Source organism: Chaetodon trifascialis, chromosome 22 (assembly GCF_039877785.1).
Source record: "Chaetodon trifascialis isolate fChaTrf1 chromosome 22, fChaTrf1.hap1, whole genome shotgun sequence".
NCBI lineage: Eukaryota > Metazoa > Chordata > Actinopteri > Chaetodontiformes > Chaetodontidae > Chaetodon > Chaetodon trifascialis.
In genome coordinates, this window is record NC_092077.1 from 7,613,686 (window position 1) to 7,625,000 (window position 11,315).

At 43.3% G+C, this 11,315-nt stretch overlaps 1 protein-coding gene across 1 annotated transcript in view; it reads left to right on the plus strand.

Moving 5' to 3' along the window:
* Positions 1-571: 571 nt before the first annotated feature.
* The window catches only part of LOC139350548 (chemokine-like protein TAFA-2), a 61,663-nt gene continuing 50,919 nt past the window's right edge, over positions 572-11,315 (plus strand). Inside the window, exon 1 of the mRNA XM_070992017.1 lies at positions 572-1,211. The gene's annotated coding sequence lies outside the window, so the exon portion shown is untranslated. The remainder of the gene's footprint in view (positions 1,212-11,315) is intronic.

The following is an 11,315-nucleotide window of genomic DNA, read 5'->3' on the forward strand; positions in this document are numbered from 1 at the left end:
GCTGAAATACAACAAACGTCCACATGATGGCAGTATTGCACCATTTTTGATGAGACCGGCGTGGCAGCGGGCTCATCACACATTGATTTAAAGCGTCAGTTGTGGGATAAAAAGTGGCTGCAGTTTATAATATTGTTGGAGCTGATGAGAAGTGGAAGAAATGATCATATTTTGGTCTTTCATGAATTTCTTGCAGTTGGTGAAATTGATTAGTGTCATTGGGAGATGATCACTGCTGGGCTCAATTAACCAGATGCAGTTTATAGCCTGTTAATTGCCATTTAAGTGATGCACTCCACTAATTTCTTTGTTGCATTAAGCGATTTTTGCGCTTAACTAAATTGCTGATTGTGTCTTTAGTCTTCTGACAAAATCAGAAGTTTTCAGTTCAATGAATCATTAGTCTCTCAAATTTCCAAATGCGCCTTGTAGTATAATGACCATGCGATTTAGTTTGAGAATATCATGAGTGTGGACTTTTCCACATCTAATTATTAGAATTATTCTAATTAGATATGGAAATGGTGATACTGATACATCACACTGGGGTTCATTTTAAGCTGATGACGAAAGCAACGCACACTTCTTTTCGGATCGGACATCGTGACATTCAGATGAGCAGGTCAGATGTAAATATGACACAAATCCTCAGCAGTAATCACAATACAGTAACGCGTTACCGGCAGAGGCAGCGGCGGTGCGCTGTGCGCTCCGGAGTCTCCATAAAAGTTAGTGCGCACAGAGCGGAGCTGTCAGACTGAGAGCAGACGCGGCGGAGCGCAGACTGGAGGCTGAAGTGATTGATCAGGATCGATCCCACTTTGAGAAATTCATCTTTTCATTTTGAAGTGTGCGGGCAGATCCCACCAAAGCCGCACCAGCAGGACGCAATTAAAGCTTATTATCCGTTCTGACAGGCTCCTGGTTTTTCTGGACTCCATCGGAATTAAAGGACAGGGGAGCTTTCGGACGCAGGAGCATCTCGGCTGTGCGGCCGATGAGGTGCCGCGTTAGTAGAAGAATAATCGTGTCTGATTCTGATAAGGCTGTTTGATTTGATCGGGGGGGAAAACAGGCACCACTCCCGTTTCATTCGCCAGCCCAGGACGCAAATGTCTCCACCTCACAGACACACCTCTGGATTGTAGCAGCAGCCCCGCCGATGGTTTGAACGGGAGTTAAAGTGCGGGAAGGGAGTGGGACAATTACAGGTAAGAGCCATTCAAGCGACCTCGACAGTCATTTTTCTGGCCTCTGACCGTAAAGAGTTTCCCCGCCGGTGAGTGCGCACAGTCAGGCGCACAAACCCGCGCTGCCACTGCAAAGGTTTTTTGGAGATCATCAGTACCGCGTCAATCCAAAATCTGGACTGAAGCTATTACGGCAAAACTATTATTTGGTCCTGTTTAACGGAATTGCCATTCTTCTGCTAAAGGCATTAATCAAAAAATATGAATTAATCGGTAACGGATTCCGAATGTATATTTCTTAAAACAGAAAAAAGATATTAATTTCACTTTCCTGCATATATCAGACAGTCTGCATTGCAACTGTGTTCTTACTGTCCGTGCAGGTCTGTACCTCAGCGATGCCTCATTTCTGTTTCCAGTAGAAAGACATTTGTAGAGAATTATTTTCTTTCTTTCTTTCTTTTTCTTTTTTTTTTTTCTTTTTTGCTTCATTTTAATGCAGTCTGTAAAACTGCTAAATTTTCCATAAGGATTATTTGAAACTGAACGTAATAAAAACAAACTCCAGTTTAAAAACAGAGGCTTTTAGTTAAATTCCCTCTGGCTTTTGGTAAGTGCAGTTTCACCAGTTGTTCATCGCTGTCATGGAGCTCTCCAATCAATTCAGTTTACTTTATTTCACCAAATCAGCACTTTCATCAATGGATTCTACATACAAGAAGGTTTCACAAAGTCTATCATGGAGTCTTTACTTCAGCTGTGGTCTTGTAAAAGCATTTTGTATTAGTAATGCAAGACGTCTCACTGCAGAATGTAGAAATACATCTGATGCTTTGGTGCTGTTGGTGGGTGTGGTGAGACCGGTGCACACTCTGTCAGCGGATCCACCAAACTGCTGTCAGGAAGTCATTTTAATAGCAATGGATCGATTTGGCCTCCTGCACTGAGACTAATGTCAGCCCACCTGAAGCAAATGGTGCACGTCCTCTGATGATGAAATCCAGTGACACTGTGGCAGGAAGTAACGGCGGGCTGATCCGGACACTTCCTCCTCCACCTGCTGCCACAGAGCTAATGCTTTTAATCTGCTGAACACATCAGGGACTAAATGAATTAGACATAATGGCTTTTTTCAAGATGGGTGCACAAATGCAGGGATGATACATCGGACGACAGGAAAAGATTGTAGATAGAAATAAACTACATACCAAAAAGCACAGAGTGGAGCAGCGAGGAGAAGGTGCAGGTTGTAGTATCATTTCTCAGAGGTGGAGCTGCTCTGAGGGTGAAAATAGAAAAAAACAACAGCTTGAGTTACACCTCAAAGAAAAAAACATTTTTACAACAAAAAGGTAGCTTTGTGGGGTTTTTTTTGCCGTACTTGTCATCATAATATTAGCTTCCTCCTTTCTCACCTTTTCCCTGACCTTTAGTTTCACATCACATAGCCAGAGAAACTGTGGCTCCACCCGCTGACCTTTTCCCAGTTTCAGTATCTTTGCCATAAAAAAGCAACTCGGAATTAAACAAACGTCTCTAAACCTAAAACTCTGTGTCTATTTCTGAGCAAGCCAGACTCCCTGGAAACTGTTACTTGTATGAAAATTGCATAAATAAATAAATAAATAAATAAAATAGCTGCCTGGTCAGACCACAAAAAACTGTTTGGCAGCTACACTCACTAACTGCTTTTCATATTAAGATTTTACAAACATATAATGAGCTTTTAAAATACCCTCCATTGGCTTGTTTTGGGCTTGTGACCCCTATAAAAAGCAGTCTGGTTCGGTCATGTAGCGGATGAGTTCAAATGATTGCATTTCCTTCACTGGAAAACCATCCAATATTTCACAATAATGCAAGATCAAAAATTAAGAAAGAAAAGAAAAGTCTGCCTCAGAACTTTTTCTTCTTTGTTACCACATCACTCATCTTACCATCCCTCAGATTTATCGTGACCTTTTGAAGGTGCCTGACCTCTTGGTTGGGAATCACTGGACTGAACTACCAAACTGTAAAACATAACTTTGAAAACTTAAAGTACATTTTGCTGCTCATCCTTCTTCACTTCAAGGATGTGGATGCTTCTTCCACCTCTTCTGTCTCTCAGCACTGATCAGCAAATCACCTGATTACATTGTCTGGCAACTTTTCAGCCGCCAGTAGCTCCTTCCCTCAGAGAAGAGCTAACTGGCAGCGGCCCCCAATTAGCTGGAAGCGTCGGCAGCAGCTTCTCCACCATGAATGGTCAGGTTTAACGCTCCGGGCCGCCTGGCTCAGGTCAGACTGGTCCCCTTCCAGCTGGGCGACCTGGTGCAGACTGTCTGGCCAGCGCCGGCAGATCAGCCAATGTCACCTTTCTCCCTGGGTCACGTGACCTCATCCTCGCGCTGCCTCGCCATTGATCCAAAGAGGTGACACCGAGGCTTCATGGTCCGGTGCTCCTCGCCAACCAGACCGACTTAGGACTGAACAGCTGTGACATGCAACACAACAGCAGCGGGGGGTCTTTGAGGGTGCCCAGGTCTTACTTCTTTTTTTTTTACATTTTTCATAAACATAGCAGATTTAGGCCCTCAATTACATGTAAGTGCATGGACAGCTACAGCCATTATTTAACAGCATAAAGACAAACACTGGGTACATTCAGTGATAAAAAAATCCTAACAAGACCCGCAGTTATAGTAACAGCAATGTTTCTATAGGCCCATCAATCTGATACAAGGGCACTTGAGACTTAAGACAATTAAAAACCTCTGAAATGCAAATGAAACATGCATCAGGGCATACCTAACCGCTGTGAAATTAAGCTCATAACTCCCCGCTTGTCGCATTTCCATTTTTGTTTGTGCGTGGATTAAGCTAATGAGAAAGAAGACATTTTGACATATCACAGTAGGAAAAGCTCAGCTTCCATTTAGCTGCTTCAGTTTCAGGGTCCTGGTGTCGTACAGTACATGTTGGCTCATTGTCACGACTTGCTGAGACGCTTGAAGGCATCTTTTATGTCACGGGCTAACAGTGAGCTTTACAGGTGCTGGTGGGTGAATTTCGTGACCTCTGGACAGAGCCGGGCTTCACCCTGATTCCAGTCTTTATGCTAAGCTAAGCTAATGTCTATTTTTATCTATGGCTGATGGTTGAAATTTTGCAGCATGGTGGTGCAGGGGTTCGCACTGCTGCATCACAGAAACAAGGTTCTGGTTGTAAACCCTCGCGTGCACGACTCTAAAATGGCATGAACGGTAGCCTCCTTGTGTCAGCTCTCTGGCTATATCTACACATACGTCATATCTACGGGAGGGTTAGGATGACAAGGACTCTGCACGCCGATCTGTGTTCTCAGTTTGTGTTTTGACAAGGCGTCGTCGGTTACGACAAGTGAAGCTACTGAAAAGCGAAGATTCTCATCTCATTTGCCGCCATGTAGCCGTGTGGCTAACACGAGCTAGCGGCTCTCTGAGACAAACATGACACTGATGTCAGGAAGAGCAGGTGAATCCCTGTGCGGACCCTTCTGCTCTATCAGTGCTATTGACCTTCTCATCGATCTCTTGGCGGAAAGCAAGTGAGTGTATTTTCCAAAATGTTGAAGAATACTGGTGGGCGTCAGACAGCTTCACTGCTGCTTCACTCACCATTATCTCCACACTAGTGGAGAAACCTGCTTCCAACAACACGCCGTCACTTGTCTTGGAATCAGAAATTAGGACATTACCAGTGGCAGGTTTTTCCTCTTTGTTCTAAGAGTCTTAAAGATGAGTCTGGACATTTTTTTTTTTTTTTTTTTGCAGCGATGTATAAAAAGCTTTCGAAGATGTGAGATGAAACCTGTGAGCCCCAGCAAACTGCCCAGGGATTTATTCCTCGCCGCTCCAAATGAAAGATTCGAGAGGAGGTCAGGTGCTCGGCTGCACCGCCTTGATAGGCGCGTTTCTGCTCTCTTCTCCTGAAACCATTGGAATTTGTGTAAAATATCGGCGGCTGATTGGCACCCGCTGTACGGCTGTTTGATGTAAGTAGGAAGCGAGGGCTTTTTTTCCCCTCCACTCACACATTCTATTTGATCTGCGGCTCGCTCTGCTCTACCTCCGTTTCATTTCGAGTCAAACAAATTCACCAGCCGCTGAATAAACAGGAGCTCTGCGGAAGTGATAAAACAATAGCAAAAGGTTGCTGCACATTCTTCACTCTGACCTGCGTCCTCTTCTTCTGAGTGGATTTTTGTCTCACTTGCCTGTTGAGTTTTTGGCAGGGCTTTAATTTAACTGGTCCTTTCGCCATTTTTCATATTGGCCTCTGTGGACTTTTGTTCAGTCAAATGTGTGATAAATGTGACTGTGCCTACCACCATTGATTTTTACTTCCTCTTGCTTTAATACCCTCTAACCGCACTGCTAGAAACTCTGAATCCCCTCTCCTGCTGGGAGAGTCACAGGCTGGCCAATACTAAAAAATAATCAGATGCCAATGATTTATATATTCATCTATTTTGCAATAGCTGTAGAAAGGCCAAATGGACACAAATTTACCAAGCAAAAAATGTTCTTATAGGCTCTTTTTGAACAGAAAAAAGTGTTTTTAATGGGCCCATTGGTAGGATGTGATGATCCAGATCCATCTTGAGTAGCCCACATTGATAAAATAATATTTGTATGTCCTCTCGTTTTAAAAATAGCTGCAGGCCTTTCTAAAATACACGAGAAGCATATTCTATCCCTGCTATAGCTGACCCTGAGCCAGCAAAGGAAACTGTAACATAATGTAATCTTGACCACTTTAACATTTTCTATAGCTTTATTTATAACTGTGTGTTTTTGCTTTTATTTTGATGGAGGACAGTGTGGAGGTGACATCTGCATGTGACAACTACTGTATGGTTAAGTTCACAAGCATTTTTAATCAACATAATATATAATAATATAAAGGGCTTAAAACACACTATAATGTTGCTGTTAGCAGAAATAAGCTTTTATTGAAGTATTTAATGTGTTACCAAAAACACATAATTGGAATCTATGACGGAAGTTACACACCATACCGCCGCCCACAGCCTTGATTTTCACCTCGCAACATAAAGAGGACACTGCGTCCTACACTGGCACTGAGCGTTGGCATTGGGTGCAAACTGCATGGAGCGCAACTGTCCAGTATGTAGCTTTAATAGCTGCACTGAGTCCTATTAGAATCTGTTGTAAAGCTGTGGCTATTGGCTATTAGCTTCTCAAAAATACACAATGATAACAAAAGAAATTGTTTGAAATTTCTCTGACAGGAGCTAAATTTCTGTGTTTTGCAGCTGTGATCGGCGCCAGTGTGTACCTTAAAGGAGAGCATGTGGCTGTACTGCCTCCATTAATCAAACAGTTTTTATAATGGACTTTTGCTTTCCGTGCACATGATTCGGTCCATATTTCTCACCGCCTGTTGCCATCCCAGAATCCTCCTCTGCTCGGACGGCCCTGGTCTTTGTAGTTCGTCTTCACGCCATCCTCCCCCTCATCCAGCATTCCCACTCTGGTTAACTGTGATCCTATTTCACGCAGAGCGAGAAAAAGAGGGAGAAAGAAAGACGAGTGAGCGAGACTGAAAAAGACAGTGAGAGAAAATGGAGATCCGCTGGTCTGTGTCCAGGTTTTTCCCCCCGCGTGGCCGTTTTATCTCTTCAGCAGTGTCTTAGTGTTGCTCTGTGTGTGGCCCAGTGGCTTCTAAACATGCGCCCGTCACGCAGGATAACTCCAGCCTCTGAAAGCCTCCAAACAAACACACCAACGCACATTTTGGACAGCGGAAACATCTTTCTTTCCCACTCTGCCCTCCATCCTCCTCCCTCCCTCCCTCCCTCCCTCCCATCCCCTTCCCTGCATTTCATTTCGATGGCTGATGGTTTGCGTGGAGCTGTGGGCCTACAGTACTTTCATGATGTGAGCCAAGCCCATCTGGGACTCAATATCCTGTTTACCAGCTCTCAGCACTCTGAAAACCACAACAATACTGAGCTGAGGCAGAAGTTCAGAACTCATTACAGTTTGTTCAGGTCACAGCCAAGGTCGAAGTCTTCTCCGTTACTCTGCCGTGATGTCTTCAGAAAGCTCTCTGTCACTGCTGCCTTTCTCTCTTTTTCCCATCTGTACATGTTTTCGTTTTAGGCTCTGTGAGCCAATCTGCCAGCAACCACATCTGAAGCAGTTATGGTGGCCCACTGGATAATTGACTGAGCTCAAGAAAAAAAAAAAAAAAAAAAAAAGCTATCTGATACAGCTTGGAGATTTGAAGCATCATTAGAAAAAAATCCAGTGTGGTAGATTTCTCTGAAAATGTTTCCTGTGACCCAGTTAACCTTTATTTAGTACACCTGACAAACCTCTACTCCTATTATCGTGGCACAGAACATGAAAGACACTTGAGATAAGTCTGCTTTGTCTACCTGCACAAACTGCTGCTAGCCATCAGGCTCATGTAGAGACGACAATAACGCTAACGTTCAGATGGCCTGTGTGCTCAGTACTGTTCGACGTCCCTTCCCTCTGTGGAGATAATTCCCGCCCACTGAAGACATAAACCTTTCTGAAGTTATTTCCTGTAACAGCGGGTTGCTGTCGTTTTCGGCAAGCGTGACTCACGCAGGTGTAAAAAAGTGAATTTGCTGAAGACTTTTTTTAACAGAGGACGGTTTGGTGCTCGAGTGAGTATTTCTGGCAGCAGGACGGCGTGTGTGGGACTGAGCTGAAATAAACTACGGCGTCCATGTTCATTCAGCAGTGTGGCTCACTTTTTTGGACAGCAGTGGAGCTCTGGTGGTCTATTTAGGGAGGAATAAGATACATCAGCTCTTGGCTACACGGATAATACCTGTGCCATTGTGGGACATTCCTTGGTGGTTTTGGTCTTGACAATAATAGAAATATGGAATACTGACAAACAAATGACTCAGCTGCAAGTCAGTGGCTAAAATGTGCCCAAAACGACCCCCTCATCCATTCTATATATCTCACATAATAAACTATATATATGGGTGTGCAGGCCAGTGCCAGGTAACTTAGCTATAATAGCTAAAGTTAATGGTGGTGGTTGATTGATTAAAGCGTCACAGGCTGTGACGCTTTAAGCTCTTTCTGACAGAAATGCTAACAGTTAGCTGTGGTGGCCAACAGAAAGTTTTTCACATATATTTCAGCACTGAACACGGTGTGTTGAGATCATATGGCACCTTTCTGCCTGTTATAAATCAGAGGTGGAAAAGGCTTTGATGTACAGACATGAAGTACTTGACAGAGAACTGGTTTCATTCATTAGACATAGATGTATAATATGAATAGCACAGTGTATTTGTGCACAGCAATTTAAATCTGTACACATATGAGCAGCTTTTTGAAGTAGTGTGTATCCAACCATCTTTATTTTTGATGATCAGAGGTGCAGCCAGGTGTAGAAAATGATCAATGCACTGCACACAGGCCCCTTCTCATGATGCATGCTTAATTTTTCTATACAAGCTCCATTCAAGTGGCACATAAAAGCCTGATATTCAGACCAACGATATGAAGCAGCACTGACAAGAAACACTCAGTCGCATCTATTGGAATTTTAAAGATGTATTGATGTTTACAACACTAAAGTCAAGACACAAAGTCCATAATATCTCACCGATCTAAACTGAACACTTTGGCAACGTGCAAACTGATGCTGAACGTGTTTTTGATGTTTTATGTTGCACTAAGATTCATTTACAGAAAAGTGATGTTAGTCTTCATTATGGGAACAACTATCCAGACAGAAGTCACGTCTTTATTTTAAATCTTCTCATTTTTATGTGTAAAAGTGTAAAAGGAAACTTAATACTCACCAGTTCAAGCATGAAATGAAACTTTCAAACACTAAAAGGACCGACAAATCACAGAGGACTGTGGTCATCTACAATGCCTTAAAAACCTCTTTTTAATTTAAACTCTGAAGTTCACTGTGTCCACCTCCGCTGTGTGATGAAGCCCCACTCTGCCTCTGATTGGCTCGTACTTGTTGCCTTCACAGGTTGGGTTGGTGAGTTTTAGCCATGAGGAGTGAGATTGGTGAGGGTTTGGTTGAGAATATCAGGCTCAGCCAATCAAAGGCTCAGTGGGGCGGATCAGGACTTCAGCGGACAGCCACAGGGTGAAGCATCCACATGGCTGACCTATTTAGAGGTAAAAAAAAGCAAATTTTGATGAAAGCTGACAAGTTTGCATCACAGGATGATGGTTAAATATTCATTTCAGTGTATGTTGGTTACATGGAAAATATACCGAGAGCCTTGTGTGTGTGTGTCTCCCTCTGGCAGAGCTTCAGCCTCACAAGAAACGCTAAAAAAGCCCAACAGGACAGGCGCCGGATCATAATAAATAGAGCAGAGTTGAAACAGATAGATCTCCCCTATGAAGGATTTTTATGAGCTGTGATGTTTCAAGCACAAGGCTCCTCTTAAGGCTCATCTTAAATACCCATAATCCATATTACAAACACACGACAAACTGGTTAAATAGAAGTAAAAAAAATACATTTCATTCTATTCAATCTGATACAAAGATTTATATATCTAGCCGACATATTGCAAAAGGTGCATAAAGAAATGTATCCCCGTTAGTTTGTACTCCATAGAGGACTCAGGCTACACATCCATATATATTAGAGGAGCCTCTGTCTAGAGTTTCAGCCCCGACACACACTCACACTGAGCTCTACGCCTCGGTTGGCTCACTCTGCACCCCCGGACTATTTAACCCGGGGGCTGTAACCTAAAGACCTGATACTGGCAGCCTGTGGCTTTCAATCTGACCGCTCTCCCTCACTTATCTGGCAAATAAGCCGTTTTAATTGCTTACACACAGAGCCCTATCAGGCCATGTAGTGAGCATGGAGATAAGGGTTACACAGAGTCAGGCATTAGTAACAGGATGAGAGGACCGCAGAAAAACAGAGCTGTGAGATCCCAGGAGGAGGAAGAGTCAGGAAATAGCTGCGGCCATCCTATTAATTTCAGACTCGCAGAGCCATTTCTCCAGCTAACTGTAAGGCTCGGGAGACGGCTGTTGTTCATATGAAATCAAAGTAAATTTGAGGTAGTAGTGTGCATTGTACTGACGTTATCAATATGCTGACTGATAGAAACTAATATGTAAAATCAGGCAGGTTTCTGCACAAGACAACCTTGACAATTTCAGCTTTTTTCACGCATTTGTGCAGCTAAAGAGGAAAGAAAAACGAGGAGCATTTGCTGTTAATTCAGAATCTTAATTAGTCCAGCTGCCAGGAATTTGTCACGCTGACATTTGTGCACAAATACTCACAACTTACTGATGCCAACAATACACACAATCCGGCAAGGACACGGATCATCAGGACTGGTGAATCTGCAGTGAAGGAATATGGATGGATTGTTCTTCTCTTTTTAACATTGAAAGCTTTTATGTGGCATTTTATCAGTTTTTTTTTTTTGGGTTGACATCCAGTCATTTAACAGGCTCCAGCGACCTTCCTTTCTGAAGACATTTGGACTGTTGAAGTTTCACTGTGTATTGTTTTGACCCATGTGGCCCGCATGAAGAGCTAGTCAACACAGCGGCTGGGTAAATGTCAGCTACACTCGGCTTCTAATGAGACCAGAGACTAAGGAGAGGGCTGACACCATCATAGGCTCTGTGCTGAGAGGCTCATTTACATTCTAGCAGGCGACAGCTGGAGATATGAGGGGAGAGGGCGAGAGGTGGAAACAGAGGAGGAAGGGGAGCGAGGAGCAGCAGGAAAAAACATGTTAGTTTTCAGTTTGCAAACGTCTCTCAGAAGCAGAAATGATCTCATTGGTTGAGTTAAAGCCTTGCAAGGTGGAGTCTAGATAGATTTTTTTCTGGTTAAAGCTGCACAAATCATTATTTTTAAACTGACATTGGAAAAAGGTAGCTGCCAAAGAGCCAGGGATTTCCCTTGGGAGTTGGTTGAGACCAAAACAGAGTTGAAAGGAGAGTGAAGATTCACCAGGTCGACAAAAATAGGAATCCAAATGAATGTTAAATGAGCTCCTTTTCCGCTAGATGTGTAAATAGCCATAGGTCCGCTAACATGTTAGCCACAGCATTGATATCCTCATACTTT